The sequence below is a fragment of the Argiope bruennichi genome, chromosome 1, assembly GCF_947563725.1.
Source record: "Argiope bruennichi chromosome 1, qqArgBrue1.1, whole genome shotgun sequence".
Taxonomy (NCBI): domain Eukaryota; kingdom Metazoa; phylum Arthropoda; class Arachnida; order Araneae; family Araneidae; genus Argiope; species Argiope bruennichi.
The window spans coordinates 25,637,238-25,655,639 of NC_079151.1; positions in this window are offsets into that span (position 1 = coordinate 25,637,238).

The following is an 18,402-nucleotide window of genomic DNA, read 5'->3' on the forward strand; positions in this document are numbered from 1 at the left end:
ATATGAAAAATATTTATACTTCCAGAAATATAATATTAAATGTCAAAATATCTATAAATTTAATTGCAATTTTAAGCGTCGATGTCTTGGACATGCGCAGAGATCATCTGTATGCTTAGCATTGTGCATTTTGAACTAGATTTCCCTCACATTTTCAACTTGGTTATTAGTGTCAAGAATCTTAGACTGCTGCTCTGTCCGAGGTCAGCGTGCCCTGGTGTACTGAATGGCTTATCGCGTAACGTTCCTTTTTGGTTGTCTTAAGTTCGAGTCTGGAAGCCGTTGATTAATTATTTTTAAATTTATTTTTTTAATTATTTTTCTCCACACTTACTCTATAGATGTTTGGAATTTGAAAAAATATTTGTACTTCCAGAAATATAATATTAAATGTCAAAATATCTATAAATTTAATTGAAATTTTAAGCGTCGATGTCTTGGACATGCGCAGAGATCATCTGTATGCTTAGCATTGTGCATTTAGAACTAGATTTCTCTCACATTTTGAACTTGGTTATTGGTGTCAAGAATCTTAGACTGCTGCTCTGCCCGAGGTCAGCGTGGCCTGGTGTACTGAACGGCTTATCGCTTAATGTTCCTTTTTGGTTGTCTTAAGTTCGAGTCTGGAAGCCGTTGATTAATTATTTTTATATTTATTTTTTTAATTATTTTTCTCCACACTTATTCTATAGATACTAGGTATTTGAAAAATATTTATACTTCCAGAAATATAATATTAAATGTCAAAATATCTATAAATTTAATTGAAATTTTAAGCATCGATGTCTTGGACATGCGCAGAGATCATCCGTATGCTTAGCATTGTGCATTTAGTACTAGATTTCTCTCACATTTTGAACTTGGTTATTGGTGTCAAGTATCTTAGACTGCTGCTCTGTCCGAGGTCAGCGTAGCCTGGTGTACTGAACGGCTTATCGCGTAACATTCATTATTGGTTGTCTTAAGTTCGAGTCTGGAAACCGTTGATTAATTATTTTTATATTTATTTTTTTTAATTATTTTTCTCCACACTTATTTTATAAATATTTATAATTTGAAAAATATTTGCACTTCCAGTAATATAATATTAAATGTCAAAATATCTATACATTTAATTGAAATTTTAAGCGTCGATGTCTCGGACATGCGCAGAGATCATCCTTATGCTTGGGATTGTGCATTTAGAACTAGATTTCACTCACATTTTGAACTTGGTTATTGGTGTCAAGAATCTTAGACTGCTGCTCTGTACGAGGTCAGCGTGGCCTGGTGTACTGAACGGCTTATCGCGTAACGTTCCTTTTTGGTTGTCTTAAGTTCGAGTCTGGAAGCCGTTGATTAATTATTTTTATATTTATTTTTTTAATTATTTTTCTCCACACTTATTCTATAGATACTAGGTATTTGAAAAATATTTATACTTCCAGAAATATAATATTAAATGTCAAAATATCTATAAATTTAATTGCAATTTTAAGCGTCGATGTCTTGGACATGCGCAGAGATCATCTGTATGCTTAGCATTGTGCATTTTGAACTAGATTTCCCTCACATTTTCAACTTGGTTATTAGTGTCAAGAATCTTAGACTGCTGCTCTGTCCGAGGTCAGCGTGCCCTGGTGTACTGAATGGCTTATCGCGTAACGTTCCTTTTTGGTTGTCTTAAGTTCGAGTCTGGAAGCCGTTGATTAATTATTTTTATATTTATTTTTTTAATTATTTTTCTCCACACTTATTCTATAGATACTAGGTATTTGAAAAATATTTATACTTCCAGAAATATAATATTAAATGTCAAAATATCTATAAATTTAATTGAAATTTTAAGCATCGATATCTTGGACATGCGCAGAGATCATCTGTATGTTTAGCATTGTGCATTTAGAACTAGATTTCCCTCACAGTTTGAACTTGGTTATTGGTGTCAAGAATCTTAGACTGCTGCTCTGTCCGAGGTGAGCGTGGCATGGTGTAGTGAACGGCTTATCGCGTGACATTAATTTTTGGTTGTCTTAAGTTCGAGTCTGGACGCCGTTGATTAATTATTTTTATATTTATTTTTTTTAATTATTTTTCTCCACACTTATTTTATAGATACTTATAATTTGAAAAATATTTGTACTTCCAGAAATATAATATTAAATGTCAAAATATCTATACATTTAATTAAAATTTTAAGCGTCGATGTCTCGGACATGCGCAGAGATCATCCGTATGCTTAGCATTGTGCATTTAGAACTAGATTTCTCTCACATTTTGAACTTGGTTATTGGTGTCAAGTATCTTAGACTGCTGCTCTGTCCGAGGTCAGCGTGGCCTGGTGTACTGAACGGCTTATCGCGTAACGTTCCTTTTTGGTTGTCTTAAGTTCGAGTCTGGAAGCCGTTGATTGATTATTTTTATATTTATTTTTTTAATTATTTTTCTCCACACTTATTCTATAGATACTAGGTATTTGAAAAATATTTATACTTCCAGAAATATAATATTAAATGTCAAAATATCTATAAATTTAATTGAAATTTTAAGCATCGATGTCTTGGACATGCGCAGAGATCATCTGTATGCTTAGCATTGTGCATTTCGAACTAGATTTCCCTCACATTTTGAACTTGGTTATTGGTGTCAAGAATCTTAGACTGCTGCACTGTCCGAGGTGAGCGTGGCATGGTGTAGTGAACGGCTTATCGCGTGACATTAATTTTTGGTTGTCTTAAGTTCGAGTCTGGAAGCCGTTGATTAATTATTTTTATATTTATTTTTTTTAATTATTTTTCTCCACACTTATTCTATAGATACTAGGTATTTGAAAAATATTTATACTTCCAGAAATATAATATTAAATGTCAAAATATCTATAAATTTAATTGCAATTTTAAGCGTCGATGTCTTGGACATGCGCAGAGATCATCCGTATGCTTAGCATTGTGCATTTAGAACTAGATTTCCCTCACATTTTCAACTTGGTTATTAGTGTCAAGAATCTTAGACTGCTGCTCTGTCCGAGGTGAGCGTGGCCTGGTGTAGTGAACGGCTTATCGCGTAACATTCATCTTTGGTTGTCTTAAGTTCGAGTCTGGAAACCGTTGATTAATTATTTTTATATTTATTTTTTTTTAATTATTTTTCTCCACACATATTTTATAGATACTTATAATTTGAAAAATATTTGTACTTCCAGAAATATAATATTAAATGTCAAAATATCTATACATTTAATTGAAATTTTAAGCGTCGATGTCTCGGACATGCGCAGAGATCATCCGTATGCTTAGCATTGTGCATTTAGAACTAGATTTCTCTCACATTTTGAACTTGGTTATTGGTGTCAAGAATCTTAGACAGCTGCTCTGTCCGAGGTGAGCGTGGCCTGGTGTAGTGAACGGCTTATCGCGTAATGTTCCTTTTTGGTTGTCTTAAGTTCGAGTCTGGAAGCCGTTGATTAATTATTTTTATATTTATTTTTTTAATTATTTTTCTCCACACTTATTCTATAGATACTAGGTATTTGAAAAATATTTATACTTCCAGAAATATAATATTAAATGTCAAAATATCTATAAATTTAATTGCAATTTTAAGCGTCGATGTCTTGGACATGCGCAGAGATCATCTGTATGCTTAGCATTGTGCATTTTGAACTAGATTTCCCTCACATTTTCAACTTGGTTATTAGTGTCAAGAATCTTAGACTGCTGCTCTGTCCGAGGTCAGCGTGCCCTGGTGTACTGAATGGCTTATCGCGTAACGTTCCTTTTTGGTTGTCTTAAGTTCGAGTCTGGAAGCCGTTGATTAATTATTTTTATATTTATTTTTTTAATTATTTTTCTCCACACTTATTCTATAGATACTAGGTATTTGAAAAATATTTATACTTCCAGAAATATAATATTAAATGTCAAAATATCTATAAATTTAATTGAAATTTTAAGCATCGATATCTTGGACATGCGCAGAGATCATCTGTATGTTTAGCATTGTGCATTTAGAACTAGATTTCCCTCACAGTTTGAACTTGGTTATTGGTGTCAAGAATCTTAGACTGCTGCTCTGTCCGAGGTGAGCGTGGCATGGTGTAGTGAACGGCTTATCGCGTGACATTAATTTTTGGTTGTCTTAAGTTCGAGTCTGGACGCCGTTGATTAATTATTTTTATATTTATTTTTTTTAATTATTTTTCTCCACACTTATTTTATAGATACTTATAATTTGAAAAATATTTGTACTTCCAGAAATATAATATTAAATGTCAAAATATCTATACATTTAATTGAAATTTTAAGCGTCGATGTCTCGGACATGCGCAGAGATCATCCGTATGCTTAGCATTGTGCATTTAGAACTAGATTTCTCTCAAAATTTGAACTTGGTTATTGGTGTCAAGTATCTTAGACTGCTGCTCTGGCCGAGGTCAGTGTGGCCTGTTGTACTGAACGGCTTATCGCGTAACATTCCTTTTTGGTTCTCTTAAGTTCGAGTCTGGAAGCCGTTGATTAATTATTTTTATATTTATTTTTTTAATTATTTTTTTCTACACTTACTCTATAGATACTTGGAATTTGAAAAATATTTGGACTTCCAGAAATATAATATTAAATGTCAAAATATCTATCAATTTAATTGAAATTTTAAGCGTCGGTGTCTCTTACATGCGCAGATATCATCCGTATGCTTAGCATTGTGCATTTAGAACTAGATTTCTCTCACATTTTGAACTTGGTTAATGGTGTCAAGAATCTTAGACTGCTGCTCTGTCCGAGGTGAGCGTGGCCTGGTGTCGTGAACGGCTTTTACGCGTAACATTCATTTTTGGTTGTCTTAAGTTCGAGTCTGGAAACCGTTGATTAATTATTTTTATATTTATTTTTTTTAATTATTTTTCTCCACACTTATTTTATAGATACTTATAATTTGAAAAATATTGGTACTTCCAGAAATATAATATTAAATGTCAAAATATCTATACATTTAATTGAAATTTTAAGCGTCGATGTCTCGGACATGCGCAGAGATCATCTGTATGCTTAGCATTGTGCATTTAGAACTAGATTTCTCTCACATTTTGAACTTGGTTATTGGTGTCAAGAACCTTAGACTGCTGCTCTGTCCGAGGTCAGCGTGGCCTGGTGTACTGAACGGCTTATCGCGTAACGTTCCTTTTTGGTTGTCTTAAGTTCGAGTCTGGAAGCCGTTGATTAATTATTTTTGTATTTATTTTTTTAATTATTTTTTTCTACACTTACTCTATAGATACTTGGAATTTGAAAAATATTTGGACTTCCAGAAATATAATATTAAATGTCAAAATATCTATCAATTTAATTGAAATTTTAAGCGTCGGTGTCTCGGACATGCTCAGAGATCATCCGTATGCTTAGCATTGTGCATTTAGAACTAGATTTCTCTCACATTTTGAACTTGGTTATTGGTGTCAAGAATCTTAGACAGCTGCTCTGTCCGAGGTGAGCGTGGCCTGGTGTAGTGAACGGCTTATCGCGTAATGTTCCTTTTTGGTTGTCTTAAGTTCGAGTCTGGAAGCCGTTGATTAATTATTTTTATATTTATTTTTTTAATTATTTTTCTCCACACTTATTCTATAGATACTAGGTATTTGAAAAATATTTATACTTCCAGAAATATAATATTAAATGTCAAAATATCTATAAATTTAATTGCAATTTTAAGCGTCGATGTCTTGGACATGCGCAGAGATCATCTGTATGCTTAGCATTGTGCATTTTGAACTAGATTTCCCTCACATTTTCAACTTGGTTATTAGTCTCAAGACTCTTAGACTGCTGCTCTGTTCGAGGTCAGCGTGCCCTGGTGTACTGAATGGTTTATCGCGTAACGTTCCTTTTTGGTTGTCTTAAGTTCGAGTCTGGAAGCCGTTGATTAATTATTTTTAAATTTATTTTTTTAATTATTTTTCTCCACACTTACTCTATAGATGTTTGGAATTTGAAAAAATATTTGTACTTCCAGAAATATAATATTAAATGTCAAAATATCTATAAATTTAATTGAAATTTTAAGCGTCGATGTCTTGGACATGCGCAGAGATCATCTGTATGCTTAGCATTGTGCATTTAGAACTAGATTTCTCTCACATTTTGAACTTGGTTATTGGTGTCAAGAATCTTAGACTGCTGCTCTGCCCGAGGTCAGCGTGGCCTGGTGTACTGAACGGCTTATCGCTTAATGTTCCTTTTTGGTTGTCTTAAGTTCGAGTCTGGAAGCCGTTGATTAATTATTTTTATATTTATTTTTTTAATTATTTTTCTCCACACTTATTCTATAGATACTAGGTATTTGAAAAATATTTATACTTCCAGAAATATAATATTAAATGTCAAAATATCTATAAATTTAATTGAAATTTTAAGCATCGATGTCTTGGACATGCGCAGAGATCATCCGTATGCTTAGCATTGTGCATTTAGTACTAGATTTCTCTCACATTTTGAACTTGGTTATTGGTGTCAAGTATCTTAGACTGCTGCTCTGTCCGAGGTCAGCGTAGCCTGGTGTACTGAACGGCTTATCGCGTAACATTCATTATTGGTTGTCTTAAGTTCGAGTCTGGAAACCGTTGATTAATTATTTTTATATTTATTTTTTTTAATTATTTTTCTCCACACTTATTTTATAAATATTTATAATTTGAAAAATATTTGTACTTCCAGTAATATAATATTAAATGTCAAAATATCTATACATTTAATTGAAATTTTAAGCGTCGATGTCTCGGACATGCGCAGAGATCATCCTTATGCTTGGGATTGTGCATTTAGAACTAGATTTCTCTCACATTTTGAACTTGGTTATTGGTGTCAAGAATCTTAGACTGCTGCTCTGTACGAGGTCAGCTAGGCCTGGTGTACTGAACGGCTTATCGCGTAACGTTCCTTTTTGGTTGTCTTAAGTTCGAGTCTGGAAGCCGTTGATTAATTATTTTTATATTTATTTTTTTAATTATTTTTCTCCACACTTATTCTATAGATACTAGGTATTTGAAAAATATTTATACTTCCAGAAATATAATATTAAATGTCAAAATATCTATAAATTTAATTGCAATTTTAAGCGTCGATGTCTAGGACATGCGCAGAGATCATCTGTATGCTTAGCATTGTGCATTTTGAACTAGATTTCCCTCACATTTTGAACTTGGTTATTAGTGTCAAGAATCTTAGACTGCTGCTCTGTCCGAGGTCAGCGTGGCCTGGTGTACTGAATGGCTTATCGCGTAACGTTCCTTTTTGGTTGTCTTAAGTATGAGTCTGGAAGCCGTTGATTAATTATTTTTATATTTATTTTTTTAATTATTTTTCTCCACACTTATTCTATAGATACTAGGTTTTTGAAAAATATTTATACTTCCAGAAATATAATATTAAATGTCAAAATATCTATAAATTTAATTGAAATTTTAAGCATCGATGTCTTGGACATGCGCAGAGATCATCTGTATGCTTAGCATTGTGCATTTAGAACTAGATTTCCCTCACATTTTAAACTTGCTTATTGGTGTCAAGACTTTTAGACTGCTGCTCTGTCCGAGGTCAGCGTGGCCTGTTGTACTGAACGGCTTATCGCGTAACGTTAATTTTTGGTTGTCTTAAGTTCGAGTCTGGAAGCCGTTGATTAATTATTTTTATATTTATTTTTTTAATTATTTTTCTCCACACTTATTCTATAGATACTAGGTATTTGAAAAATATTTATACTTCCAGAAATATAATATTAAAAGTCAAAATATCTTTAAATTTAATTGAAATTTTAATCATCGATGTCTTGGACATGCGCAGAGATCATATGTATGCTTAGCATTGTGCATTTAGAACTAGATTTCTCTCACATTTTGAACTTGGTTATTGGTGTCAAGTATCTTAGACTGCTGCTCTGTCCGAGGTCAGCGTGGCCTGGTGTACTGAATGGCTTATCGCGTAACGTTCCTTTTTGGTTGTCTTAAGTTCGAGTCTGGAAGCCGTTGATTAATTATTTTTATATTTATTTTTTTAATTATTTTTCTCCACACTTATTCTATAGATACTAGGTTTTTGAAAAATATTTATACTTCCAGAAATATAATATTAAATGTCAAAATATCTATAAATTTAATTGAAATTTTAAGCATCGATGTCTTGGACATGCGCAGAGATCATCTGTATGCTTAGCATTGTGCATTTAGAACTAGATTTCCCTCACATTTTAAACTTGCTTATTGGTGTCAAGACTTTTAGACTGCTGCTCTGTCCGAGGTCAGCGTGGCCTGTTGTACTGAACGGCTTATCGCGTAACGTTAATTTTTGGTTGTCTTAAGTTCGAGTCTGGAAGCCGTTGATTAATTATTTTTATATTTATTTTTTTAATTATTTTTCTCCACACTTATTCTATAGATACTAGGTATTTGAAAAATATTTATACTTCCAGAAATATAATATTAAATGTCAAAATATCTTTAAATTTAATTGAAATTTTAATCATCGATGTCTTGGACATGCGCAGAGATCATATGTATGCTTAGCATTGTGCATTTAGAACTAGATTTCTCTCACATTTTGAACTTGGTTATTGGTGTCAAGTATCTTAGACTGCTGCTCTGTCCGAGGTCAGCGTGGCCTGGTGTACTGAACGGCTTATCGCGTAACGTTCCTTTTTTGTTGTCTTAAGTTCGAGTCTGGAAGATTTGATTAATTATTTTTATATTTATTTTTTTAATTATTTTTCTCCACACTTATTCTATAGATACTAGGTATTTGAAAAATATTTATACTTCCAGAAATATAATATTAAATGTCAAAATATCTATAAATTTAATTGAAATTTTAATCGTCGATGTCTCACACATGCGCAGAGATCATCCTTATGCTTGGGATTGTGCATTTAGAACTAGATTTCTGTCACATTTTGAACTTGGTTATTGGTGTCAAGAATCTTAGACTGCAGCTCTGTCCGAGGTCAGCGTGCCCTGGTGTACTGAATGGCTTATCGCGTAACGTTAATTTTTGGTTGTCTTAAGTTCGAGTCTGGAAGCCGTTGATTAATTATTTTTATATTTATTTTTTTAATTATTTTTCTCCACACTTATTCTATAGATACTAGGTATTTGAAAAATATTTATACTTCCAGAAATATAATATTAAATGTCAAAATATCTTTAAATTTAATTGAAATTTTAAGCATCGATGTCTTGGACATGCGCAGAGATCATATGTATGCTTAGCATTGTGCATTTAGAACTAGATTTCTCTCACATTTTGAACTTGGTTATTGGTGTCAAGTATCTTAGACTGCTGCTCTGTCCGAGGTCAGCGTGGCCTGGTGTACTGAACGGCTTATCGCGTAACGTTCCTTTTTTGTTGTCTTAAGTTCGAGTCTGGAAGCCTTTGATTAATTATTTTTATATTTATTTTTTTTAATTATTTTTCTCCACACTTATTTTATAGATACTTATAATTTGAAAAATATTTGTACTTCCAGAAATATAATATTAAATGACAAAATATCTATACCTTTAATTGAAATTTTAAGCGTCGATGTCTCGGACATGCGCAGAGATTATCCGTATTCTTAGAATTGTGCATTTAGAACTAGATTTCTCTCACATTTTGAACTTGGTTATTGGTGTCAAGAATCTTAGACTGCTGCTCTGTCCGAGGTCAGCGTGACCTGGTGTAGTGAACGGCTTATCGCGTAACATTAATTTTTGGTTGTCTTAAGTTCGAGTCTGAAAGTCGTTGATTAATTATTTTTATATTTATTTTTTTTAATTATTTTTCTCCACACTTATTTTATAGATACTTATAATTTGAAAAATATTTGTACTTCCAGAAATATAATATTAAATGTCAAAATATCTATACATTTTATTGAAATTTTAAGCGTCGATGTCTCGGAAGTGCGCAGAGATCATCCGTATGCTTAGCATTGTGCATTTAGAACTAGATTTCTCTCACATTTTGAATTTGGTTATTGGTGTCAAGTATCTTAGACTGCTGCTCTGTCCGAGGTCAGCGTGGCCTGGTGTACTGAACGGCTTATCGCGTATTGTTCCTTTTTGGTTGTCTTAAGTTCGAGTCTGGAAGCCGTTGATTAATTATTTTTATATTTATTTTTTTAATTATTTTTCTCCACACTTATTCTATAGATACTAGGTATTTGAAAAATATTTGTACTTCCAGAAATATAATATTAAATGTCAAAATATCTATACATTTAATTGAAATTTTAAGCGTCGATGTCTCGGACATGCGCAGAGATCATCCGTATGCTTAGCATTGTGCATTTAGAACTAGATTTCCCTCACATTTTGAACTTGGTTATTGGTGTCACGAATCTTAGACTGCTGCTCTGTCCGAGGTGAGCGTGGCCTGGTGTAGTGATCAGCTTATCGCGTAACATTACTTTTTGGTTGTCTTAAGTTCGAGTCTGAAAGCCGTTGATTAATTATTTTTATATTTATTTTTTTAATTATTTTTCTCCACACTTATTCTATAGATACTAGGTATTTGAAAAATATTTATACTTCCAGAAATATAATATTAAATGTCAAAATATCTATAAATTTAATTGAAATTTTAATCGTCGATGTCTCACACATGCGCAGAGATCATCCGTATGCTTAGCATTGTGCATTTAGAACTAGATTTCTCTCACATTTTGAACTTGGTTATTGGTGTGAAGAATCTTAGACTGCTGCTCTGCCCGAGGTGAGCGTGGCCTGGTGTAGTGAACGGCTTATCGCGTAACATTCATTTTTGGTTGTCTTAAGTTCGAGTCTGGAAACCGTTGATTAATTATTTTTATATTTATTTTTTTTAATTATTTTTCTCCACACTTATTTTATAGATACTTATAATTTGAAAAATATTTGTACTTCCAGAAATATAATATTAAATGTCAAAATATCTATAAATTTAATTGCAATTTTAAGCGTCGATGTCTTGGACATGCGCTGAGATCATCTGTATGCTTAGCATTGTGCATTTTGAACTAGATTTCCCTCACATTTTAAACTTGGTTATTAGTGTCAAGAATCTTAGACTGCTACTCTGTCCGAGGTCAGCGTGCCCTGGTGTACAGAACGGCTTATCGCGTAACGTTCCTTTTTGGTTGTCTTAAGTTCGAGTCTGGAAGCCGTTGATTAATTATTTTTATATTTATTTTTTTTAATTATTTTTCTCCACACTTATTCTATAGATACTTGGAATTTGAAAAATATTTGTACTTCCAGAAATATAATATTAAATGTCAAAATATCTATAAGTTTAATTGAAATTTTAAGCATCGATGTCTTGGACATGCGCAGACATCATCTGTATGCTTAGGATTGTGCATTTTGAACTAGATTTCCCTCACATTTTGAACTTGGTTATTGGTGTCAAGAATCTTAGACTGCTGCTCTGTCCGAGGTGAGCGTGGCCTGGTGTAGTGATCAGCTTATCGCGTAACATTACTTTTTGGTTGTCTTAAGTTCGAGTCTGAAAGCCGTTGATTAATTATTTTTATATTTATTTTTTTTAATTATTTTTCTCCACACTTATTTAATAGATACTTATAATTTGAAAAATATTTGTACTTCCAGAAATATAATATTAAATGTCAAAATATCTATACATTTAATTGAAATTTTAAGCGTCGATGTCTCGGACATGCGCAGAGATCATCTGTATGCTGAGCATTGTGCATTTAGAACTAGATTTCCCTCACATTTTGAACTTGGTTATTGGTGTCAAGAATCTTAGACTGCTGCTCTGTCCGAGGTGAGCGCGGCCTGGTGTAGTGAACGGCTTATCGCGTAACATTCCTTTTTGGTTGTCTTAAGTTCGAGTCTGGAAGCCGTTGATTAATTATTTTTATATTTATTTTTTTTTAATTATTTTTCTCCACACTTATTCTATAGATACTTGGAATTTGAAAAATATTTGTACTTCCAGAAATATAATATTAAATGTCAAAATATCTATACATTTAATTGAAATTTTAAGCGTCGATGTCTCGGACATGCGCAGAGATTATCCGTATGCTTAGCATTGTGAATTTAGAACTAGATTTCTCTCACATTTTGAACTTGGTTATTGGTGTCAAGAATCTTAGAATGCTGCTCTGTCCGAGGTCAGCGTGGCCTGGTGTACTGAACGGCTTATCGCGTAATGTTCCTTTTTGGTTGTCTTAAGTTCGAGTCTGGAAGCCGTTGATTAATTATTTTTATTTTTTTTTTTTTTAATTATTTTTCTCCACACTTATTCTATAGATACTAGGTATTTGAAAAATATTTATACTTCCAGAAATATAATATTAAATTTCAAAATATCTATAAATTTAATTGCAATTTTAAGCGTCGATATCTTGGACATGCGCTGAGATCATCCGTATGCTTAGCATTGTGCATTTAGAACTAGATTTCTCTCACATTTTGAACTTGGTTATTGGTGTCAAGTATCTTAGACTGCTGCTCTGTCCGAGGTCAGCGTGGCCTGGTGTACCGAACGGCTTATCGCGTATTGTTCCTTTTTGGTTGTCTTAAGTTCGAGTCTGGAAGCCGTTGATTAATTATTTTTATATTTATTTTTTTAATTATTTTTCTCCACACTTATTCTATAGATACTAGGTATTTGAAAAATATTTGTACTTCCAGAAATATAATATTAAATGTCAAAATATCTATACATTTAATTGAAATTTTAAGCGTCGATGTCTCGGACATGCGCAGAGATCATCCGTATGCTTAGCATTGTGCATTTAGAACTAGATTTCCCTCACATTTTGAACTTGGTTATTGGTGTCAAGAATCTTAGACTGCTGCTCTGTCCGAGGTGAGCGTGGGCTGGTGTAGTGAACGGCTTATCGCGTAACATTAATTTTTGGTTGTCTTAAGTTCGAGTCTGGAAGCCGTTGATTAATTATTTTTATATTTATTTTTTTAATTATTTTTCTCCACACTTATTTTATAGATACTTGGAATTTGAAAAATATTTGTACTTCCAGAAATATAATATTAAATGTCAAAATATCTATACATTTAATTGAAATTTTAAGCGTCGATGTCTCGGACATGCGCAGAGATCATCCGTATGCTTAGCATTGTGCATTTAGAACTAGATTTCTCTCACATTTTGAACTTGGTTATTGGTGTCAAGTATCTTAGACTGCTGCTCTGTCCGAGGTCAGCGTGGCTTGGTGTACTGAACGGCTTATCGCGTAACGTTCCTTTTTGGTTGTCTTAAGTTCGAGTCTGGAAGCCGTTGATTAATTATTTTTATATTTATTTTTTTAATTATTTTTCTCCACACTTATTCTATAGATACTAGGTATTTGAAAAATATTTATACTTCCAGAAATATAATATTAAATGTCAAAATATCTATTAATTTAATTGAAATTTTAATCGTCGATGTCTCACACATGCGCAGAGATCATCCGTATGCTTAGCATTGTGCATTTAGAACTAGATTTCTCTCACATTTTGAACTTGGTTATTGGTGTGAAGAATCTTAGACTGCTGCTCTGGCCGAGGTCAGCGTGGCCTGTTGTACTGAACGGCTTATCGCGTAACATTCCTTTTTGGTTCTCTTAAGTTCGAGTCTGGAAGCCGTTGATTAATTATTTTTATATTTATTTTTTTTAATTATTTTTCTCCACACTTATTTAATAGATACTTATAATTTGAAAAATATTTGTACTTCCAGAAATATAATATTAAATGTCAAAATATCTATACATTTAATTGAAATTTTCAGCGTCGATGTCTCGGACATGCGCAGAGATCATCTGTATGCTGAGCATTGTGCATTTAGAACTAGATTTCCCTCACATTTTGAACTTGGTTATTGGTGTCAAGAATCTTAGACTGCTGCTCTGTCCGAGGTGAGCGCGGCCTGGTGTAGTGAACGGCTTATCGCGTAACATTCCTTTTTGGTTGTCTTAAGTTCGAGTCTGGAAGCCGTTGATTAATTATTTTTATATTTATTTTTTTTAATTATTTTTCTCCACACTTATTCTATAGATACTTGGAATTTGAAAAATATTTGTACTTCCAGAAATATAATATTAAATGTCAAAATATCTATACATTTAATTGAAATTTTAAGCGTCGATGTCTCGGACATGCGCAGAGATTATCCGTATGCTTAGCATTGTGAATTTAGAACTAGATTTCTCTCACATTTTGAACTTGGTTATTGGTGTCAAGAATCTTAGAATGCTGCTCTGTCCGAGGTCAGCGTGGCCTGGTGTACTGAACGGCTTATCGCGTAATGTTCCTTTTTGGTTGTCTTAAGTTCGAGTCTGGAAGCCGTTGATTAATTATTTTTATATTTATTTTTTTAATTATTTTTCTCCACACTTATTCTATAGATACTAGGTATTTGAAAAATATTTATACTTCCAGAAATATAATATTAAATTTCAAAATATCTATAAATTTAATTGCAATTTTAAGCGTCGATGTCTTGGACATGCGCTGAGATCATCCGTATGCTTAGCATTGTGCATTTAGAACTAGATTTCTCTCACATTTTGAACTTGGTTATTGGTGTCAAGTATCTTAGACTGCTGCTCTGTCCGAGGTCAGCGTGGCCTGGTGTACCGAACGGCTTATCGCGTATTGTTCCTTTTTGGTTGTCTTAAGTTCGAGTCTGGAAGCCGTTGATTAATTATTTTTATATTTATTTTTTTAATTATTTTTCTCCACACTTATTCTATAGATACTAGGTATTTGAAAAATATTTGTACTTCCAGAAATATAATATTAAATGTCAAAATATCTATACATTTAATTGAAATTTTAAGCGTCGATGTCTCGGACATGCGCAGAGATCATCCGTATGCTTAGCATTGTGCATTTAGAACTAGATTTCCCTCACATTTTGAACTTGGTTATTGGTGTCAAGAATCTTAGACTGCTGCTCTGTCCGAGGTGAGCGTGGGCTGGTGTAGTGAACGGCTTATCGCGTAACATTAATTTTTGGTTGTCTTAAGTTCGAGTCTGGAAGCCGTTGATTAATTATTTTTATATTTATTTTTTTAATTATTTTTCTCCACACTTATTTTATAGATACTTGGAATTTGAAAAATATTTGTACTTCCAGAAATATAATATTAAATGTCAAAATATCTATACATTTAATTGAAATTTTAAGCGTCGATGTCTCGGACATGCGCAGAGATCATCCGTATGCTTAGCATTGTGCATTTAGAACTAGATTTCTCTCACATTTTGAACTTGGTTATTGGTGTCAAGTATCTTAGACTGCTGCTCTGTCCGAGGTCAGCGTGGCCTGGTGTACTGAACGGCTTATCGCGTAACGTTCCTTTTTGGTTGTCTTAAGTTCGAGTCTGGAAGCCGTTGATTAATTATTTTTATATTTATTTTTTTAATTATTTTTCTCCACACTTATTCTATAGATACTAGGTATTTGAAAAATATTTATACTTCCAGAAATATAATATTAAATGTCAAAATATCTATTAATTTAATTGAAATTTTAATCGTCGATGTCTCACACATGCGCAGAGATCATCCGTATGCTTAGCATTGTGCATTTAGAACTAGATTTCTCTCACATTTTGAACTTGGTTATTGGTGTGAAGAATCTTAGACTGCTGCTCTGCCCGAGGTGAGCGTGGCCTGGTATAGTGAACGGCTTATCGCGTAACATTCATTTTTGGTTGTCTTAAGTTCGAGTCTGGAAACCGTTGATTAATTATTTTTATATTTATTTTTTTTAATTATTTTTCTCCACACTTATTTTATAGATACTTATAATTTGAAAAATATTTGTACTTCCAGAAATATAATATTAAATGTCAAAATATCTATAAATTTAATTGCAATTTTAAGCGTCGATGTCTTGGACATGCGCTGAGATCATCTGTATGCTTAGCATTGTGCATTTTGAACTAGATTTCCCTCACATTTTGAACTTGGTTATTAGTGTCAAGAATCTTAGACTGCTACTCTGTCCGAGGTCAGCGTGCCCTGGTGTACTGAACGGCTTATCGCGTAACGTTCCTTTTTGGTTGTCTTAAGTTCGAGTCTGGAAGCCGTTGATTAATTATTTTTATATTTATTTTTTTTAATTATTTTTCTCCACACTTATTCTATAGATACTTGGAATTTGAAAAATATTTGTACTTCCAGAAATATAATATTAAATGTCAAAATATCTATAAGTTTAATTGAAATTTTAAGCATCGATGTCTTGGACATGCGCAGACATCATCTGTATGCTTAGGATTGTGCATTTTGAACTAGATTTCCCTCACATTTTCAACTTGGTTATTGGTGTGAAGAATCTTAGACTGCTGCTCTGCCCGAGGTGAGCGTGGCCTGGTATAGTGAACGGCTTATCGCGTAACATTCATTTTTGGTTGTCTTAAGTTCGAGTCTGGAAACCGTTGATTAATTATTTTTATATTTATTTTTTTTAATTATTTTTCTCCACACTTATTTTATAGATACTTATAATTTGAAAAATATTTGTACTTCCAGAAATATAATATTAAATGTCAAAATATCTATAAATTTAATTGCAATTTTAAGCGTCGATGTCTTGGACATGCGCTGAGATCATCTGTATGCTTAGCATTGTGCATTTTGAACTAGATTTCCCTCACATTTTGAACTTGGTTATTAGTGTCAAGAATCTTAGACTGCTACTCTGTCCGAGGTCAGCGTGCCCTGGTGTACTGAACGGCTTATCGCGTAACGTTCCTTTTTTTGTTGTCTTAAGTTCGAGTCTGGAAGCCGTTGATTAATTATTTTTATATTTATTTTTTTTAATTATTTTTCTCCACACTTATTCTATAGATACTTGGAATTTGAAAAATATTTGTACTTCCAGAAATATAATATTAAATGTCAAAATATCTATAAGTTTAATTGAAATTTTAAGCATCGTTGTCTTGGACATGCGCAGACATCATCTGTATGCTTAGGATTGTGCATTTTGAACTAGATTTCCCTCACATTTTGAACTTGGTTATTGGTGTCAAGAATCTTAGACTGCTGCTCTGTCCGAGGTGAGCGTGGCCTGGTGTAGTGATCGGCTTATCGCGTAACAATAATTTTTGGTTGTCTTAAGTTCGAGTCTGAAAGCCGTTGATTAATTATTTTTATATTTATTTTTTTTAATTATTTTTCTCCACACTTATTCTATAGATACTTGGAATTTGAAAAATATTTGTACTTCCAGAAATATAATATTAAATGTCAAAATATCTATACATTTAATTGAAATTTTAAGCGTCGATGTCTCGGACATGCGCAGAGATCATCTGTATGCTGAGCATTGTGAATTTAGAACTAGATTTCTCTCACATTTTGAACTTGGTTATTGGTGTCAAGAATCTTAGAATGCTGCTCTGTCCGAGGTCAGCGTGGCCTGGTGTACTGAACGGCTTATCGCGTAATGTTCCTTTTTGGTTGTCTTAAGTTCGAGTCTGGAAGCCGTTGATTAATTATTTTTATATTTATTTTTTTAATTATTTTTCTCCACACTTATTCTATAGATACTAGGTATTTGAAAAATATTTATACTTCCAGAAATATAATATTAAATTTCAAAATATCTATAAATTTAATTGCAATTTTAAGCGTCGATGTCTTGGACATGCGCAGAGATCATCTGTATGCTGAGCATTGTGCATTTAGAACTAGATTTCCCTCACATTTTGAACTTGGTTATTGGTGTCAAGAATCTTAGACTGCTGCTCTGTCCGAGGTGAGCGCGGCCTGGTGTAGTGAACGGCTTATCGCGTAACATTCCTTTTTGGTTGTCTTAAGTTCGAGTCTGGAAGCCGTTGATTAATTATTTTTATATTTATTTTTTTTTAATTATTTTTCTCCACACTTATTCTATAGATACTTGGAATTTGAAAAATATTTGTACTTCCAGAAATATAATATTAAATGTCAAAATATCTATACATTTAATTGAAATTTTAAGCGTCGATGTCTCGGACATGCGCAGAGATTATCCGTATGCTTAGCATTGTGAATTTAGAACTAGATTTCTCTCACATTTTGAACTTGGTTATTGGTGTCAAGAATCTTAGAATGCTGCTCTGTCCGAGGTCAGCGTGGCCTGGTGTACTGAACGGCTTATCGCGTAATGTTCCTTTTTGGTTGTCTTAAGTTCGAGTCTGGAAGCCGTTGATTAATTATTTTTATATTTATTTTTTTTAATTATTTTTCTCCACACTTATTCTATAGATACTAGGTATTTGAAAAATATTTATACTTCCAGAAATATAATATTAAATTTCAAAATATCTATAAATTTAATTGCAATTTTAAGCGTCGATGTCTTGGACATGCGCTGAGATCATCTGTATGCTTAGCATTGTGCATTTTGAACTAGATTTCCCTCACATTTTGAACTTGGTTATTAGTGT